This window comes from Microtus pennsylvanicus, chromosome 17, assembly GCF_037038515.1.
Source record: "Microtus pennsylvanicus isolate mMicPen1 chromosome 17, mMicPen1.hap1, whole genome shotgun sequence".
In the NCBI taxonomy this organism is placed as follows: Eukaryota; Metazoa; Chordata; class Mammalia; order Rodentia; family Cricetidae; genus Microtus; species Microtus pennsylvanicus.
This window is the reverse complement of record NC_134595.1, coordinates 31,560,797-31,581,637: the sequence shown is the minus strand read 5'-3', so window position 1 is coordinate 31,581,637 and position 20,841 is coordinate 31,560,797.

Genomic DNA, 20,841 nt, shown 5'->3' with positions numbered 1-20,841 from the left:
TGCTTCCTACTCTGCGATGTTACAGAATGCGGCTGGAAGAGCACATAAGGTATACCTTAGACCTCTTCCCAATTCATAGTGAGCCACCCTTTGTCATGGGTGCTCGGCTCCATCAGAACCCACCAGTCCTAGACTGAGGGCACAAAGGCTGTCCCGAAGCAGGTTGCTGGGTTGATTGGTAGCTTTCATGCTATTCTGTTTGCATTGTGCTTTAAAAGATTCCTAATTACTTCAATAATCCCTAAATATTCTTTTAAATTGTTTTTATTGAGTTATATATTTTTCTCTGCTCCCCTCCTTTCCCCTTCCCTTCTACCCTCTCCCATGATCCCCTTGCTCCCAATTTACTCAGGAGATCTTGTCTTTTTCTACTTCCCATGTAGATTAGATCTATGTATGTCTCTCTCAGGGTCATCATTGTTGTCTAGGTTCTCTGGGGTTGTGAATTGTAGGCTGGGTTTTTTTTATGTCTAAAAGCCACTTATGAGTGAGTACATATGATATTTGTCTTTCTGGGTCTGGGTTACCTCACACAATATGATGTTTTCTAGATTCGTCCATTTGCCCTCAAATTTCAAGATGTCATTTTTTTTCTGCTGTGTGGTACTCCAATGTAACACATTTTCCTTATCCATTCTTTGGTTGAGGGGCATGTAGGTTGTTTCCAGGTTCTGACTATGACAAACAAAGCTGCTATGAACACAGTCAAGCTCATACCCTCGTGGTATGATTAAGCATCCTTCGGGTATATACCCAAAAGTGGTATTGCTGGGTCTTGATTTCTCAGAAAATTAGGAAACAACTGAAATATTCTTGAACCACAAATTAAGACTTTTAGAAAAATGTTTCTGAGATGCTTATTTACCTCACCAAGCCTTTTAGAAAACACCTTTAATCCCAGCACTCAGGAGACAGAGGCAGAGTCAGGCAGATCTCTGAGATTGATGTGGGAGTCCCCTCTGTGTGCTGTGATTACCATTAATAAATTAAAAAAAAACTGCTTTGGACCTATAGCAAGGCAGAACTTAGGTAGGCAGGAAAAGCTAGGCTGAATGCTGGGAGAAAAGAGGGCGGAGTCAGGGAGAAGCCATGGAGTCAGACATGCCGAAACTTTGCCAGTAAGCCACTGCCACTTGGCAATATACAGATTAATAGAAATGGGTTAAATTAATATGAGTTAGCCAATAAGAAGCTAGAGCTAATGGGCCAAGCAGTGATTTAATTAATATAGTTTCTGTATGATTATTTTGGGTCTAAGCTAGTCAGGCAGCTGGGACAAATAAGCAGCCTCCTGCAACAGAGCTTTAATTCTTATTCAAGTTCAAACTCAAACTCTCTGTATATCCAACACATTGGCAGGGTTGGAGAGCCTGGAGCCCAGTTAGAGCAGAGTTTTTATAATAGCAAAGGTTTGTGTGAGGGATTTCTAAGTTTCGGGACCCCTGATTAGCTACCGTTTGTCTAGGGTTGCCCTGGTAGAAACAGGTGACCCTATCTACAATAGTTGGAACGTTAGGAATTTCCTTTGGACTTTCGGGTACTTTCCCCTTAGATGGTTCATTCTTGGGAAGAGCCTGGGTAATCCCAGTGTGTGATCTTTTCTGGAGTCAGGGGCTGCCTTAGGGTAAACTGAGACTCAAGCCTACTTTCTGGTTGGTCTCTACAGAGCCTGTCTTGGCAAGTGTGTACCAAGCTTCCCTGGGCCCTACAGTCACAAGATGACCCCACAGTTCCCAGAGCCCTATCCTCCTTGTGCATTATCTAGAAAAAAAATTAAGTCCTTTGCTTTGCATCAATGGAGTGACCGCTGAACCCATCCCTGCAGCCGAGTGACTGATGTACACTGCAACCAGCCTTTGCCCAGAGCCAATCATTCTGGCAAGAGGAGGGTCTATGATTGACAGATATCAAATAAGGCCCGCCTCTAAACCAAAGAGAAACCAGTCACAATCAATCTTAAATTGTTGGCTAGGGAGAGAGGTCATCAGAGGCGGTGGCTATCTCCCCTCTCTCCCTTCCAGGCTACTATTCCCAAACACAGGAGTAAAAAGCCAATGTGAGCTGAGTTTATTTAATAAGCAAGAGGCGGTTAATGCAGCCCTGGTGACAATCCCTTTAAGGATTGTTACTTACTTCACAGAGGAGGAGGTGCCAGCTCCAAGAATTTCAGCCATTGGCCTCAAATCACACAGTTCATCTGCATCCAAGCTTCTAACGCAGACTTCAGCCACTGTCCGGCACAGTTGTCCCCAACTCAAGGTCAGTCAAGGTTACCATGGAAAATGCATCTAGAGCCTGCTTCCTGGGGTTGTCAGTGTTTGTGGTTTAAAAGTCACCAGTGATCTATGGGACATCTACGTGTATGGTTTAGACTAAAATCAAAAGGAAAATCAGGCTTCTTTTCCTGTTCCCATTAGATATCTTAAAGCTGTTTGGGCTTTGGTTTGCACTATGAGATTCTGGCCCGGAATCAGAGCCTAGTCGGAGCTGATGTGATACTTGGTACCCAGGTGCACTGGATGTTTTTGACATGAAATCCGATCTCTGCACCTGTCCCAGGTGAGCAATCATGATGCTATGAGCCAGAGGCTTGGATGCCACCCCCAGAGCCAAAGACACATAATAAAAATGGGAAAAGCAATTTCAGGGGGCCTGCAGAAGCAGTTCCTCCTGGCACGGTGGCAATGCCAAGGTTAAATCTGTGTGTAACCTGGGGAGTAGAACACGGGGACATAGGGTTGTTTTTTTTTCTAAAAGGGCAAAGGTTGTGATGAATCTCCTCCCTTCCCAGCAGACTTCTTGAAAGGGGCAATCCGACACACTCCACACACACAGAACACATGGAGGGTTCTGCTCAGTCACTGGTGTTTTGGATTGGTCCCAAGGTCCCTGGTAGCCATTCTGACTGGGGACAAGCGGTGCAAGTGTGTAGGGTCTGGTGGGTAGACGTGAGCGTCTGTGCACTTCAGAAACACACACTGAGGTGGGCGGTCTCTATGGCCCAGCCGGAGTAGGCTCAGCACTGCCATGCCCAGAATGGCCGACTGGCTAGACAGGGAGACTGGACACAGGCTTTGCTCTTTCTGTTCTGGCCAGAAAGGACTTCTCTGCCCACGACAAAGAGGAGTCAGCTGCTCCAGCGATGTCAAACCTCAGCCACCAGTGAGAGGAGAGGAGCAGAAGAAGACTTCAATAATAAAATTTCTGGAAGATCCATTTTTCTTCCAAGAAGTCACATAGGAATTAAGTGGTTGAACTAATCCATTGTCCTGAACTTTCCCTGGCTATGTTAAAATACCCTCAAGATAATGCCTGCCCTCAGACAAAGCCCAAGATGTGAAGAAAAATTGTTAAAATTATTTTTAAAATGTCACTGCAGTTTGGCAGCGGGGAGGGTATTGTATGTACTTAGTGGCGGAGAGCTTGTAGGGTTGTTCTGCATTCAATCCCAAGAATGAGATAAAGCAAACTGGGGTAATGACATCAAATGTAATAAAATACAAAGAAATCTTTTTCTTCCAGCCTTTCTCTTCCCTTACAGTGTTTTATTTGCCACTTAATGTCATTTTAAGACTTAAAAATTCAAGTTTCAAAACTGGGGATTGAAATGAGTGACATCGATTTCTCCAAGTCTCTTAATGCCTGCAATTCATTAAAACACACATAAGACTGCATTTAGCTCATTCATTAGTCTCCAAAGGGCGCCATAATCTGTGGCCCACATGCTCCTCGATTTGGTTCTAGCCAGGGCATAGGGTGCAGCCCAGGCCTAACCTGCCCCTCAACGCTCACATCTCACACGAAGCTCCTAGCTCGCTGCTCAGTGCAGGACAGAAGGAGGAAAGATCTGGCCCTCCTTCATTTTCAGTGCCCGTGGCTGCTGATCCAGGCCAGTACTGGGAGTTAAAAGGGTAGCCCATTAGTTTTCCTCTTTATTCCTTAACTAGCACACAGAAGAGGATTCCTTGGGATGGTCATACGTACATGTCATTGCCCTCCGCTCATACCCACCGCCACCGTCCTCTCTGTCCTCACTCTCCTCTTTCTCCACCCAAACAGACCCCTTTCTGCTTCTGTGTCATATACACAGATGTGTGCGTGTCCTTAAACCTCTAACCTCCACAGAAACGAGAAAACGGGCCATGTTCGTCTTTCTTCGCGCATCACTTCCCCTTGCTCCCCAGCTCTCCCTGTAGGCTCCACAGGTTGCGTTTATTTTTGTGTCGTACATATTTTGATCTTGATCTTGCATGGGCTAGAAAATACTCCATATTTATCCTTATGAGTCTGGCTTATTTCAGCGAATATGACAATTTTCAATTTCATGAAAATGACACAATTTCATTCTTACAAATAAATACAGCGTTTGTAGACGTCCCTCTCTTTATTCCCATCTATCTGCTGATGGGAGTCCAGGCTGACTCCACATCTTGACTGTAGTGAACAGTGCTGCAGTAATAATGGGTGCACGTGGCCTGCTGACTTGAATTCCTGTGGGTGTATACCCAGGGGTGATTCAGCCAGATAGATGGTGGCTCTGAGGGGACACTTTCCTCCATGGGATCCAGAAATTGTTGTATTTGAAACAAGTTCTGGATGTCAGGGAAAGCGTGGCCTCTGGGGGACATCACTGCCTCCCTGTGAGCCTCTGTCTGCCCACTCAGCCACAGATGTGACCCACTCACCCAGTAAACAACTATGGGAATCACTGCAAATAACGACAGGTCAATATAATTCCAGGGTTTTTAAAAAAAAAAAAACAGATTGTGGCATGTAAAAACAAATGTCAACTTTTAAAACATGAGCTTTCCTTTTATTAAAACTTCTTAATGTTAAGCATATTTCATTTTTAGCAATTAAGAGCTTTTTTTGTCTCTAGACAAATTGTGCTAAAGATTGAAGCTGACATCATAGCTGATAATGGCCTTATTTTATCAGTGCAAATTAGATTTATTTTCCTGCTTAATATTTAATAGTTGCAGATTTGCTGAACTCAAACACATAGTCCTAAAATGAAACACGGGCAAAAATTCTCCCCTCTTCCCCTCTGAGTTCTCGCTTCTGACTCCTTTCTGCAATGGATGGCAGGTATCAACGCCTTAACTGCCTCTCCCGAGACTGTTTTCTACACATCTACAGCTTGCTCGGTTGTGCCCCACACCAAATATATGCCCCTGGCCGAACGCCTGGTAGCCTGGTGAATGCAGCTTCACCTGCAAAGAGTCTGACACGTGACTAAAGACCTTGGGATGAGGACGATAGAATGGGTCCTAAGTCTCAGGACAGAAGAGACAGGAAGAAAGTGGGAGAACCAGAGAAGACGGCTATGTGGGGGTCAGGCCAAGATCAGAGCCACATGATGCTGCCAGGAAGTAAGGGAAGTCGGGGCCCCCAGAAGCTGGGCTTGAAGCGTCCTCTTTAGAACCTACAGGGGAGCAGGGACCTGCTAGCACCTTGATTTGGGGCCTGACCCACAGAACTGTGAGAGTGGAACTTACGTTGTTGCTGTTTGTTTTAGTTGGGATCTCTATTGTTGTAAAGAAACACCATGGCCACAGAAAGGAAAGCCATTAACTGGGGTTGGCTTACAGTTCCAGAGATTCAGTCCATTATCGTCATGGTGGGAAGCATGGTGGCATGAAGGCAGATATGGTGCTGGAGAAGGAAGGAGCTGAGAGTTTTCTACAGCTGGCTCTGCAGGGATGCAGGAAGAGAATGCCACACTGGGCGTGGCTTGAGTTTGTGAGACCTCAAAGCCCACCCTCTAGTGACGTAATTCCTCCAATGAAGCCACGCCTACTTCAACAAGGCCACACCTACTCAGACAAGGTCACACCTACTCCAACAAAGCCACACCTTTTAATAGCACCACTTCCTATGAGGATCATTTTTATTCAAACCACTGAGCCCGTGGTGATTTGTCTATCACCATGGGGAGCTGCACAGCTCCTAAACGCATTCATTTCATGTGGCGTCCTTACAAGGACCCACCTGCTGGTGGAGTTACTTCTTCAGAGTTACGGTATAGACAATCCTCAGTAATGGAATGTCACGGAAGCACTGTGACAGATGACTCTCACCACCCATCCACTGCCATCCCCACCAGAAGGGCTCTGAAGGGTGAAGCTCTCACTTCTGCAGACACCGGACAACACCTGAGATATGGATCTCCCAGCGTTGGAGTTGCAGGTGGTTCTGAGCTGAGAAGCGAATCCATCCTCTGGAGGACCAGCAAATGCTCCTCACTGCTGAGCCATCTCCCCAGCCCCCATTATGATCTCAATTGTACAAACTGATGGTGTACAGAGTGATCACACCACACACATCTGCAGTGTGTTGTGATCAAGCCAGGATACGCAACGCTTCCATCTCCTTAAACACTGTAAAGGTTCCATTAGCACCTAATAATTGTACATGTTTACTGCATACAGAGTTTTGACTTATTTCCTAGCCTGCTGTCACAAAAAGTCAAAATCCAGACTCGTTGTTAAGCCCTAGGAAAAGTGGAAGAAAAATATTTTCTGCTCTTTGATAATGCTGGGGCGTAATTATATGTTTCCGGAACTGCAGCTTCAGGGAGTTTTGAAACACATAATTTAGCATGCTTCTGCTGGGTGAAGTATTCTAGTGGAGCAAACAGAATTGAGGCTATTCTACTCAGTTCATCCAGAAGGTAGAAGCATAATTTATGCTTTCAGAGTGAGGGAGAGAGAAGGCGCCTGGAGTGGCCAATTTTAATTCCCATGTTTTCTAATTTTTAACACTGGGGTTAAGCTCTAGTTACTGCTGGAAATAAACGTGTGTTGCTTAGAGCCAAAGAGCTCCAGGTTCTGGGACCCTTTTCGTGTGGGGATGGTGGGAAGAGGGAAGGAAGAGTGAGCAGGCAGTTGGAGCTGCAGTTCCCACAGGACTAGGGAGAGTGGGGAGGAAAATGAGCTCAGGAAGGCAGACATTAGGAAGAACAGAAACATCTCAACCTTTAACAGCCAGAACTGTGTGCTGCTGCATGTCAGCTGGACAGGGCTCTGGAGAGAGGAACATAAACATAGCATTGTGCCAAATACCTTCACACACATCATCCGGTCTCACTGGGGAGGCCACAGTGTGAGCAAATATTCTCTCCATTACTGAGTTCCAAGATCTGTGGTCCATGGTGCTTGGAGCCTAAATTTTGTAATTTGAAATTCAACTGTCTTTTTCACAAAATTCTATCTAGTTTTCCAAATGAGAGTTCAGGCTATGCTTGCCTGGCATTCACAATGCCCTCATGTCAACCCCCAGGGCTTGGTGATGTACACCTAGTACTCAGGAAGATCAGAAGTTCAAGATCGTCCTTCACTACGCAGTGAGTTTGAGGCTAGAACATGCCACCAACCCAGTTCCCCTTAGGAAGAGGAATCCAACTTAAAAAAAATTTCAAAGCCAGAGAATAACTGGAATGGGATGTCCAGGGTCAAGGTTGCCATAAGATTGTTACAGGATAAGTTCTTAATAGTAGGCACCCTGGAGGCTGTGCTGTAGGTAGGGACTTCGGATGGTGACAGGAGATTGTGAGACAGACCTCTGCTCAGTGGCCTCACTCACAGAGACCGACATCACAGTGAACACAGCATGTCTACTCCACCCATAGCTAACCCCAAACTCCAGTCAAAGTATTTCAAAGCAGGGGCTGGGGGATGGCATGGTTGACATAGTGTTCACCATACAAGCATATGAGCATCTGAGGCCAATCCCCGGTACCCATATTAAAACAAGGAGTGGCCTGGAATCCTAGCCCTGGGAAGGCAGAGACAGATGGATTGCTGGGACTCACTGACCAGTCAGTCTAGTTCAATGACAGACCCTGTCTCAAAAAGATAGAGAGGTGAGTAAGGAAAACACGTTGTTAACTTTGTGTGAGCGTTCAGGTGTGTGTGCGCGTGTGCTTGCAACATGTGTGCGCTTAGGCACACACACACACACACACACACACACACACACACACACACACACGATATCCCTAGCAGATCCTTTTGCAGGATGATGGATTTGAGCAGGGCACATCACTGAATTTAAACTAGCATCCAAGAGTACAGTTCACCTTTTCCAGAGGTACTGGGAACTGAGATGCCCAAGTCCTTCCAAATGCCGGCCTGCATCCTCTGCCTCTAGGGGACTACGGGACCATCTTCAAAGGTCAGGGATGAAGACAAACAACGGCTGCTCACTCTACTGTGCAAGGCTCCCTGGCCCCGGCTAAAGTTTGTCTCTTCCCACTGACCCTCAGCCTCTCTCTCCTAAAGCACCACCAGCTGGTAGGTGCTGACAAGGCCAACTCCCTCTGTGTGACCGTGTATGTACCTCTGCATGCTGGGCTTGCATGTTTTATTTCTGGTTTCAGACTGAATAAGGATTCCTGTCCTAAGCAAAGGGAACTCTACATAAATTATTAGCCGGGCTGTGTTGGCTTTGTGCTCAGGTGAACCTTGCCCCAGTTTGAGCTGCTGCCTCCACTGCTCTGTAACAATACGCAGGGGACTGACGTCAGGGACAGCTGGCCCACACTCTCGGTAATATTTCCCCAGTGGGAAGATGCTTTGTTTATGGGATATTAAACAGTGAAGAGGCCAGTGTGGCCTCAACAAAACCTAAACATGAAGCTAAGGCTGCCATGGGCTGGGAAGCACTGCCCAGCAGTACCTCAGAACTTGTTTCCCTAGGCTGCGTGGAGCCCTCTGTAAGCCCAGTGATTATTAGCTAGAAACGCATTCCGTTTTGAAAGATTTATTTATTTTTATTTTATATGTCTTGGTGTCTTGCCTGCCTATATGTCTGGGCACCACATGGGTGCCTGGCACCCACAGAGGCCAGAAGGAGTTGCATCTTCTGGAACTGGAATTACGGATGGTCGTGAGGCATCATGTGGATGCAGAAAACTGAGCTTGCATCCTCTGCAAGAGCATCAAGTACTCCGAAGGGCCGAGCTGTCTCTCTGGCCCCAGAACTGCATTCACTCTTTAGAAGCAATCTGCATTGCTATGCTCCACGTACCTGCCTACAGAGAGAAAATAATTTGTGCTTGGTAAAGGAAGTAAATTAAATACGTTATTAATGCTAATAAGAAAGTTATATCCATTGTAGGGCCAGAAACTAACACAGAAGAGTCAATGGTATTAACCAGCTTGCTCTAAAATAACCAGTGGCGGCCAGGGGTGGGAGTGAGGGGGGAACTTAAAGATTCCTTCAAGTCTTAGTCCTTCGCTTTTGAAGTCAGCCACTGTAACAAGCTGGGGTTTCTGTTGTTGGTTTGGTTTGGTTGTTCTTTTAGGTATCTGATACAGTCATAAAACACATTAAATTAAATCTATGCAGAAGAGTGCTGTGTGTACACAGAAACCCGTGACTCCTCACTGAATAACCTAAAGGCAATAGAGGCAACAGCCACTAGAGAACGGTTGGTTTTCACAATGACATTCTATACATGCATGGTAACTTGACTGGCTGATTCTGAACAGATATATGAGAATAGCCATGAGGGGCTGGAGAGATGGCTTAATGGTTAAAAGCACTGGCTGCTATGCCAGAGGCCTAGGTTCAATTCCCAGCACCCACATGATGGCTCACAACCATCTGTAACTCCAGTTCCTGGAGATCTGATGCTGTCTTCTGATCTCTGAAGGCACCAGGCATATGCCGGCAAAACATACATATAGAACAAACTAAAAATCAATTTACAAGAAAGAATAACAATGAAATTAAGGAAATGGCTCAGTAGAAGATTCTTTGCTATGAAATGTGAGGACCTGGATTAGAATTCCCACAATGCAGGTAAAAACATCCAGACAAGCCCACACGTTCATGAACTGCTGGAGATGGGAAGGGTGGAGACTCAAGGGCTGATGGGAATTTCTACCAGCCAAATCCAGGTTCAGTGAGACACCCTACCTCTAGGCAGAGAGTGGTAGAGCAGGATACCCCACACCTCTGGTCTTCACACACGCACACAGATTTGCACACTCATGCACACACACACGTGCGCGCGCATGCACATGCACACACACATGTACCATACGCTGAAAAGAAAAATATCAGCTCAGGACTCCCAAGGCCAAGTTCTCAGCACAAAGGAGATTTATTTTCCCCAGAGGAACAGCAGGCAGGGAATGAGAGGCAAACACAGCAGACAGAGGACAAGAGAAAAGGGAACAAAGGAAGGGTACAGGGACATTTGTTTTAGGGAGACAAAGGACTGACTACCTATGAATAAAGAGAAGACAGATGTGACACATAGGAAAATGACAGTTTATAAAGGTACAAGGGGATGGGCTGGAGAGATGGCACAGCAGTTAAGAGCACTGGCTGCTGTTGCAGAGGTCATGAGTTCAATTCCCAGCAACCACGTGGTGGCTCACAACCATCTGTAATGAGATCTGGTGCCCTCTTCTGGCATGCAGGCATACGTGCAGGCAGAACATTGTGTACATAACAAATAAATAAATCTTAAAAATAAAAAAAGAATACACATAAAGGCACAAGGGGAAACCCCACATTAGGATGGTATTTAATTTTAATTGGGCATGCTAATTAGGTGAACCAAATGGGATTTTTGTTTGCTTATCTATGTGTTTGTTTTCCTTTATTTTCCCATAGAGGGTTTCTCTGTGTAGCCTTGGCTGTCCTGGAACTTACTCTGCAGACCAAGCTGTACTAGAACTCACAGAGCTCTGCCTGCCTCTGCCTCCCAAGTGCTGAGATTGCACCACCACCACCTAGCCAAACGAGGCTTTTGATTGCCAGACTTCAATACGTTGAGAGTTGGACCTTGGCAGTCATCCTCAGGAGGAGGAAGTGGCCAAATAAGGGCATAAACCCTGGGGGTTAGCTACAGTAATTTAATCTAATGATTTTTAGCAAGAGAGAGGGAACTGGGGAGAAGAGCAAGGCCTGCCAGAGCCATGCTCACATGCTCCAGATGACCAGAGTTACTTCACACACAATTCTACTACTACTATTAATAATAATAATAATAATAATAGCAATAAAACTGAACAACCAAAGTGAGTAAGAAGGGAATTAGCCTCCCAAGTATCAAAACACAGTGTAACACTATAGTTAAAACCCTGAGACAGTAGCATGAAGAAGTACTATGGTAAAAAAAAGGTGGGGGTAGATATATAAACAGTTTGATAAAGAAAGAATTTTCAGTCTTTTTCTGCCTGATTTGGAATAAATTCTATTTTTAACTTGAAAAAAACTATGTATTAAGGAATATTTACTTTTATATTATACCAGTTACTTTTCCTTCTGCTGTGACCAATGCATGGCAAGGGAATGTTAAAGGAAGAAGGATTTATTTAGGCTCATGACTTGAGGGTACAGTCCACCAGGACAGGTAAGTCGAGGCAGCAGGGTGAATCACGGCAGTGCTGGCAGGAGCCCTTGTGCTGCTCACTCTGTACGGATACGGAAACAGAGATGGGACAAGAAACAGGGCTGTGCTCTAAACCTAGCCCAGCCCCTAGAAATCCACTTCCTCCAGCTAAGCCCTCCCTCTCTCCCCTTCCACACCCTCTCCATGAAGCGCCATTATCTGGGGACCAAGTACACAAACACACGAGACCGTGAATGCTATTTATGTTCAGACCAAAACATAAATCAGTATTTCTGTTTCGTAACTCACTTCCGTGTTTATGTTGTTACAGAAAGGTGCCTCTTTCTCCTAACATCTTAAGTTTTAGACCTTTATACTTGAAAAAAAAAATATTTTAACATTTGTTTATATGTCTCCAAAGGTGAATACTGTAACACTCAATAAAGGAAAACTATACAATTCCACCTGCATAGAGCTCATAGCCAACACTTACAGATAACAACATAAACAATGCACGCATCCATGTGTACGCATGCAAACATATATGGACCTTTGTATGTATGTACTTGTGTGGGCTTGCTGTAGTGTTGTGGAGGAAATGTCCCCCATAGTTCAAACATTCAAACACGTGGTCCCAGTTAGTGGCTGTCTGTGTCAGGTTAGGAGGTGTGGCCTTGTTGGGTGGAAATCTCTGAGAGCTAGCTAGTACTAGTATATTGTACTAGTAGAAGACTAGGCTTTGAGGTCTCAAAAGATTTGCACATTTTCAGTTCTTTCTGTCTCTCTGCTTCCTCGGTGGTGTAGTGTGAACCCTCAGCAGCCTGCTTGCTGCTTTAGTTACTATGTCTGTCTGCTTGTTGCCATGTTCCCTGCCACAATGATCATGGACGCTAGCCCTCTGGAAACGTGAGCCCCAAATAAACCCTCCCCCATGGAGGGAAGCTCCTAAAGTCCTGAATGGTAGAGGGGGGTAAAACAAAAGGTTATCCTAAAGGGAAGTAAACCAGCCCAGTCTGGAGAGAAACACCTTAAACTCAGGAAGTAAACAACTCGAAAGCTTCAGGAAGTCCCTGAAACTGACCAGATTCACCAGGTAGGGTTCCCCAAGTATATATAAGCTGCGAGGCCTGCTGAGAGACACCCTCAGACATGCTGAACAATGTGGAAGAAGCAGAGCCCAGCTGAGCCACCAGAAAAGAACACCACCCCCAACATGTTAAGCTACCTGCAGGTTGGACAGCATATTCTTGGTTGTGAAAATTGTCACTTATGATGGGGTGGGCTCTTAGTGATTCTGTCTTCAAGTCATTCTGCTCCTTGAAGAAGTCTATCACCCATATTCTGTAAGTGTCCCCAATAAAATGGCTCACCAAGTTGGACTTGGGTGGTGTCTGTACTTTAGTCTGCTGTTGGCTCCCTATCTGGGGTGGGTAGGCAATCCTAGGAGAGCTGCTGCATCCCCCCACACATCTGTGTGCTAAGTCAGATAGCAGGAACTGTCCCAGGAGACCCTGCCAAAGCCACAGCCTTGCACAGCAGTTCTGTGAAGTTGTCTTCCTGGGAACTGCCTGCTCAGACTTGGACCGAAGCCACCCTTGCTACTGATCCCTAAAGCTGAGCATTATTGTTTCAAAACAATTTATGTAATCCTCCTCATTTCTCCCTCAGACACCACTCTTCTTTCTGAATACATTCACAATTTACCCTGGTGCTCATATTCTGACGACAGGATGCATGCCGAATTAAGTGTATTATCTTCGTAGATCCTTTTGTGTGTACGTGTGCGACGGTGTGACGTTTCTTTGGAGACCACAGAGGATGAGGGGGGAGGGTGAGAAACAGTCCTGAAGCAGGTCCTCACGCTGTGGTTTCCCAGGGGGAGGAAGATGGTTCAGTCCAGGTAGAACTGCTTGGGTCATGGCTAAGGCCTCGAGGTGCCGGTGGCTAAGAGGTAATGACAGTAGAACACGGTGGAAGGATGGGCCACAAATGTCAGATATGTAGACTGTATCCTGGGTTTACAGGGGAGTCCACCAAGCTTGTTGAAGGGGACGGAAGAGGGACATAGCCAAATGGGCCTAAGAAGAACCCCTTTGTGACAGTGTGGAAAGGCAAGCTGGCGCGGAGGCTAGCGCTGTGAGCCTGGAAGTTCAGCTGAGAGGCCCACGCTGTTAGCTGGAAGAGGAAGAAGGTGAAGGTGATTTGGGAGAGTTCACAGTCCTGCTTGCCCACACGCTGGTACCACAGCCCTGTGCAAGTAGACAGTAATGCATGAGAGTAAGCACCCTCTGTTCATTCTCTGTACAGCCAGAGGTGAGGAGGTGAGGAGGTGAGGACCCTGAGGCTTTGGCAGGAGGGTTCTGGACGGAGACTAACGACCGGAAGGAAGCCCTCATTTGAAAAAGCCTATTAGCTGGATAATTTAATACCTGAAGCCTGAAGTCCCCTTCTTGTGGGGGACTTGAATCCTCACTGCCACCACCGGGGCCTTATCAGGGCAAGGTGGCACCTATCTCAGCTGGCTTTGGTTGCCACCACAACATGGTACAGAGCAGACAGCTTAAAACAGCAAACAGTCATCACCTTATGGTACTGCAGGCTGCAAGGAAAACTGGGGGCCGGGCTGGTTCTTCTGCAAGCGCTGCCTCTGACTTGAAGTGGCCAACTTCCCATAACTTCTGTATGTTCCAGTCTCCTCTTCCCATAAGGATTCGCACCCTGTAAGTGCTCACCTTGACAACCCTACTTTATCTTAAGCACCTGCTGTGTGTCTGTGTGTACATGTGTGTGTATGAACACGTGGGTTGCCAGAGGACAAGCTTGGCTGTCTTTCCTCAGGCATCATTCATCCTTGATTGACTGATTCATTGATTGATTGACAGAGGATCTTTCATAGGCCCGGAGCTCAGCATGTAGGCTAGACTGGCTACTGGCTCCCAATCCCCTCAGATCTGGCCGTTGGTTACAGGGGAATGGAGGAGAGGCTTACCGGCTTCCTAAGACTCCTCTCTGCTGGTCACCTCCACAAGACCAGGAGACGACTCCCTGATGACTCCAGGAGACATGCTTTAATTCCCTGAAGCTGCACAGCTGCACCGTTTCACTGAGAGCTCCCTTGCACGGGGCATGCGCCCTCTTGTCAGCCAGCATGTGCAGGGTAGCTAGCATCTGTTCCTGAAGGTGGAAACGGGCTAGGCAGTGTGGCAGCTGGCAGTTATTCACCCTGCTTCTTAATTGTGCTTCTGTTGCTGTGATAAACACCGTGTCTTAAACAGCTTGGGGGCGGAAAGGCTTTTTTTCAGCTTATAACTCCCAGGTCACTCTCCCACCGAGGGAATACAGGACAGGAACCTGGAGGAAGGCACTCGAGTAGGGACCATGAAGGGGTGTTGCTTCCTACCTTGCTCTCCATAGCTTTCTCGTCTGCTTTCTTATATGGTCCCAGGACCACCTGCCCAGGGATGCTACCACCCATGGTGAGCTGGGCCCTCTTGTATCAATCACCATTCACGAAAATTCCCCACAAGCCAATCTGGTGGGGGTGTTTTCTCGGTCGAGGTCCCCTCTTCCCAAATGATGATCGCTTGTATCAGACTGATATAAAACCTGCCAGCACACCACCCTGGCAGAGGTAGTGCCAGGCGCTGACCTCCATCCTATTTATCTCTAGTCTAGTTTTATCCATGTCAGTCCTGAGAAGACATACTGAAAGGTAGTTAATTCTCAACATGATGGCATTTGGAGTCACCTAGGAGACATACCTCTAGGCTTGTCTGTGACGGTGTCTCCAGAGAGGTCTCATTGATGAGGGAATGCTCACCCTATAAACTGGGATCCCAGGCCAAATGAAAAGGCAAAGAGAAGAAAATGAACTCAATACCAATATTCGCCTCTCTGCTTCCTGAGAACAGACACAGTACGGCCAGCACCTCACACTCCTGTCGCCATCCTTCCCTGCTATAATGGGCTTTGTCGCCTCAAATTGTGATCCCAAATAAGCCCTTCCTTCCTCAAGCTGCTTTTGTAACTAATTCAACCCCTACATGTGGACCTCAGGAGAACGTAATTGCTATTCCCAATGTAAATGTAACCTCCATACCCTTGAGCTTTCAAACCAGAAAGGTCCCCTATCAGGAACACATCAGGGGCTGAAGGTGACACACTGGAGAAGTCAGGAGAGGCCTGGTCCGTCCTCTGGCTCACTGCCTGAGTGCGGAGCCTGGAGCTCAGCCTGAAGAAGCTGCTGTTACACAGGCTGCTGGTTGTTTTGTTCTTGCCTTGGTTTCCAGTAACTGAATTTTTTTGTTTTCCTCTCATAAGATTGCTGTTTAAATTTCTAATATTAGGCAGACAAGACTGTTCTGTGGATAGAGGCACTTGCCTCCAAAGATGATGTCATTTGGTATCTAGAGGCCATATGGAAAGACAGAGAATCTATTTCCACAAGTTGTCCTCAGATCACCACATGTGAGCTACACACACCACATGCATCACACATACACACACATTAAAAAAAAAGACTAGTGCTAAAAGGCATCTATGTTTTTGAAGTATGAATATACTTTGTATATTACACAGATGCTGTTTATTGCTGTAGATTGAACTGTGTCCCCTCCAACCCAAAAGTTCTAGCCCCTGATACCTCAGACTGGGAGCTGGAGTGGAAACAGTTGGTACCCACATAATTCACTAAGAGGAGTCAAGTACTGGAGCACAGTGGGCTCCCTATTCAGTATGACTGGCATCTGTATGAAAAGTGGAAGCATTTGACACGGAGAGGCACGTGTTGTGGAACGTTCCTGTACCCTGTGTGAAGATGTGTCACTGTGATTGGTGTAATAAAAAGGTGAATAGCCAATAGCTAGATAGGAAGAGGTTGGGCGGGACTTCTGGGGATAGGGAGGTCTTGGAGAAGAAAGGACGATTGCCAGTCAACTTGGGAAAAGCGGCATGAGCAGTAAGGAGAGATGAGGTAACGAGCCACACGACAAATGTGTATTAAAATACATGGGTTAATTTAAGTTCTGAGAGCTGGTGGGACAAGCCAAAGCTAAGTCCAAGCTTTTATAATTAATAAGAATTCTCCATGTCATTATTTAGGAGCTGGTGATACAGAGAAAGACTCACTTCAGGCATGAAGGGAAAAGTCATATGGATGGGAAGATAAAGATAGAGCCAATGTGTCTGCAAGCTAAGAAGGATGCCCACGCCACCAAAACTCGAGGGAGGCCTGGAGCAGGTGCCCACGGACAGCTCAGTCCTGGTCCTCAGCCTCTAGAACCGGAAGCACGTCTGCTTCTCCAGCCACACCTCCACAAGCTGCTTGTTTCTTCACTCAGTCCTGGAACATTGAAATAAGGCTAGAAGGCGTTACGGCGCCATGCTTCCTTTTTAAATTTTATTTTACCCGAAAACATAGCCTGTCATATCCCCTCACTTCTACATTTTGGGTGTGTTGTTGTTAGTTTTGTTCCTTTGAGACAGGGTCTCTCTCACATGTGTACCAGGCTGGCCTTGAACCCACTATGTTGCCCACACCTGGTTCATGCAGATGGAACCTGGGGCTTCGTGTTTAGGCAACCACTCTACCAAATGAGCTACACCTCAGCCCTCATTTCTGCTTCTTCAAGTGTGATTTCATCTGCTTGGCTCTCTGAATCTTTCCTTCTGATGTCTCAAACTCCATTTCTCCTGCAGCCTTTCTTCAGCTGATCTTATCTTCCTGTCATTTGGCATCAGTCTTTCTGTATTCTGTCTTAGGGTTTCTATTGCTGTGAAGAGACACCATGACCGTGGCAACTCTTATAAAGGAGAACTGTTTGATCGGAGTGGCTTACATTTTAAGAGGTTCAGTCCATTATCATAATGGTGGGACGTGGCAGTGTGCAGGCGTATATGCTGCTGGTTACATCTTGATCAGAAGGCACAGTAACTGGACTGTGACACCAGGAGAAGCCTGGACATAGAAGACCTTAAAGCCCACCCCCACAGTGACACATTTTCTTGAACAAGGTCATATCCACTTCAACAAAGCCACACCACTGAATAATACCACTCCCTTTGGTGGCCATCTTCTTTCAAACCACCACATTCCACTTCCATTCTACAACCCCCAAAGGCTCGTAGCCATATCACAACACAAAAATGCATTCAGTTGAACTTCAAAATTTCCCATAGACTATCACAGTCTCAATCTTGTTTCAAAGTCAAAATTCCAAAGTCTCTTCTGAGACTCATGGCAATCTCTTCAGTAAAGCAAATCACATACTTCCAACATATAATGGCACAGGATATACATTACCATTCTAACATGTAGGGACGGGAGCATACTGAGGAAATACTAGACCAAAGGGAAGACCAAAAATCAGCTGGGCAAACTCTAAACTCTGCATAGCCATTCTGATCTCAAAGAACTCTTTAGATCCCCAGCTCCTTTTAGATTTGTTGACTCCAACACCCTTCTCTCTCCTGAAGTGGTTCCACTCCCTGTTAGCAGCTCTCCTTAGTGGATACACTATGGCTCTGGCACCTCTAACATCTTGGGGTCTCCAAGGCAATCCAGTCTTCAACTTCACAGCTTCAGACAATGAGCTCTCTAGGCTTTCGTTCAGGGACACCTCTGACACATGCCTGGCCTCAGCAGCTTTCAGGGGCAAATTCCATAAACTGTTTCATCTATCCTTAACTCTAAAGCCAGAATCACATGACCAAAGCTGCCAAGTCCTCCTGTTTGCTAGAACTGGAACATGGCCCCCTTGTTCAATTACATCTTCACCAGCATTCTGTTTTCAGTGATTTTCTTCACTGACTAAACTTGGCTGCTCTAGAATTTGCTCTGTAGACCAAGCTGGCCTCAAACTCAGAAATCCTGCCACCTTCCAAGTGCTAGGATGAAAGGTGTGCCCCCCACACTGGACTCTAAGCTTTTCTTTAATTCCTCTTTGAAAAGCTGGAAGCTTAGCTGGGTGGGATCTTGCCCCCAAGGTCACCACTCCCTTCTTTCCATTTCTTGATCCATTTATCTCCTGGAACACAGGATTTAGCTCCATTCCACTTCCTGGTGTCCTTTTCTCCTTAAATTTTACATTTTGTAATTCCTTCTTTTCATTATAAATCTTCATTAGAGTTGCCACTAATATCCACACAACAGATATACTAGGATGTTTTCAGATTTCCTCTGCCAACAGAATTAATCCAAAACACGTTAGCTTCAGGCAGACTCTTCAGACAAGGGCAAAAAGCAGCCACATTCTTTCACCAAAATATCACAAGACCGGTCTCCAGACCACATATTAACATTTTTCTCCTCAGAAACTTCTTGATCCCCACAGTTCAAATCATTCTCATCACCATTGCTTTTCATGCTCCTATCAATATGGTCAGTTAAGCCGTGCTTAAAGCATCCCCACTACTTTCTTAACCCAAAGTACCAAAGTCTAATTCCTCTAAACAAAAACATGGTTCGACCTATTATAGCAATACCCCAGTCCGTGGTACCAACTGTTTGGTTTAATCTTAAGGAAAGCTGCTCCACCAACGCAAATAACTCCAGTTAAACCAGATTAGATCAAATTAAAATGCCTGTGTTTAATAAATGCAGCCCTCTTAGGTGGACCGAGGAGCTCAAGCAAACCCCGGAGGCCACGTGTTCCTTTTCCTGGCACCAGCCTAAATAGCCTGTGGGAGTAGTCCTAACCCTCCCCAGGAGAGGGGTCAGTGCTTGGCAGGCTGGGAGTTGGTGTCAGGACCAATGCAACTCCCAGACCAGGGGCTGGGGTGATACTTCCAATCATTCACCAACTTCTGTCTTAGTTAGGGATTCTATTGTTGTGAAGAGATGCCATAACCACAGCAACTTTTATAAAGAAAAAATTTTAATTGAGGTGGCTTACATTTTTAGAGGTTCAGTCCATTATTATCATGGTGGGACATGGCAACATGCAGATATGATACTGGCTACATCTTGATCAGGGGGCAACAAGAAGTAGACTGTGATTCTGGGAGTAGCTTGAGTAGAGGAGAACTCAAAGTCCCCTCCCCCCACAGTGACACACTTTCTCCAACAAGGCCACACCTACCCCAACAAAGGCACCACTCCTAATAGTGCTGCCCCATTGGGGGCCATTTTCTTTCAAGCCACCACAGCTTCTTAACAATTTAGCCATTCTTGTTGGCATTAGCCACATCATGTCTTATTTTGTTACATTTTGTGTTAAAGGCATATGTGTGGTATCATGATGAGCACCCCACTATTGGGGGATATTCAGACACACTGTGAACCTCGAGTTTGCATTTGTGTTAATTAAATAAAATTAACCTTGTGTCAGAAGGCTGTGTTAGCAACTAGTTGACAGAAAGTAATCACAGAGCACAAGAAGGCATCAGGGAGAGATAGAGAGACACAGGAAGTAGTAGGGTGGGGTTTGGAGTGGTGCGGGCTTTTTCAGTTTGGGGGAGCAGAAGCACAGGTCTTTCTCAGATGCCAGCAAGGAGGGAAGATTAGCTAATTACGACCAAGCCTCTCTGAACTAGCAGGTTTTTACCCCAGTCTTTAAATCTTGAGTCTTATTTATAAATAGAACAATAGAGATTTAGTTAAAGCTACCTTTAGTGGCAGCGGCAGGGCTGGTGTCTGTGGGAACAGAATTCCCACCAGGCTACAGCCCGAGCGGCCAGGTTGCTGCTAGAGAAGCCAACCTGCAACTGCAGTGTTGCAGCTGCGAGCTGAAATAGCAGTAGATTAAGGCGCAGCCACTGTGCCGAAGTTAAAGCAACACTCCCCAAGCACCAGGTAGGAGGCACCTCATCCCTTCCTCTTCATCCTCACCTCATGCCATGCTGATATCTGGGTTTTCTACTTAGTTTTCCTTGTTCCTTTCTCTGCTTGAACTCAGACTCTCGCTGTACAAAGTATCAGCTTACTGGCAAGCGTCATTTTGATGTGTCCTACACTCTCTGGTCCCTTTCGGAGACGGAGTCACCTCACGGGTCTGACCTCAAGCAGTCTGGGCTGGGCCAGTGCTCCATAGTCACCAATCTGTGCTTCCTCCTAACTTTCATGCCGGCCCTGACAGTAACAGGGGCTCCACCCAGAGAGCAGGAATTCTGAAGAATCACACTCTCATACCCTCACCCACCAAACATCAGGGACATTGCACACACTCCGCACTGTGCCCTAGCATTTCTGCCCAGAGAAGACCAAGGTCTCTCTGCCTGCTGGACTCTGGGAGAAGATATGCTTCCCGCTTGACGTCTGTTGGAGGAAGCCCAGTCCCAGATCTGTGGAAGTGTTTCCGGGCAGCTTGCCTCAGACATGGTGTTGGCAGCAGAACAGGGACTCATCAGTATGCAAAAAGATGTCTTCAACATCTCAGCTGCCTGATAAAGAAGCCTGGGGTGGGGGTGGGGTGGGGTGGGGATGGGGTGGGGGTGGGGTGGGGTGGCTTCTGGGATCAAGCAGTGGCTGCTGGCTAATACTTCCACTCTCTTCG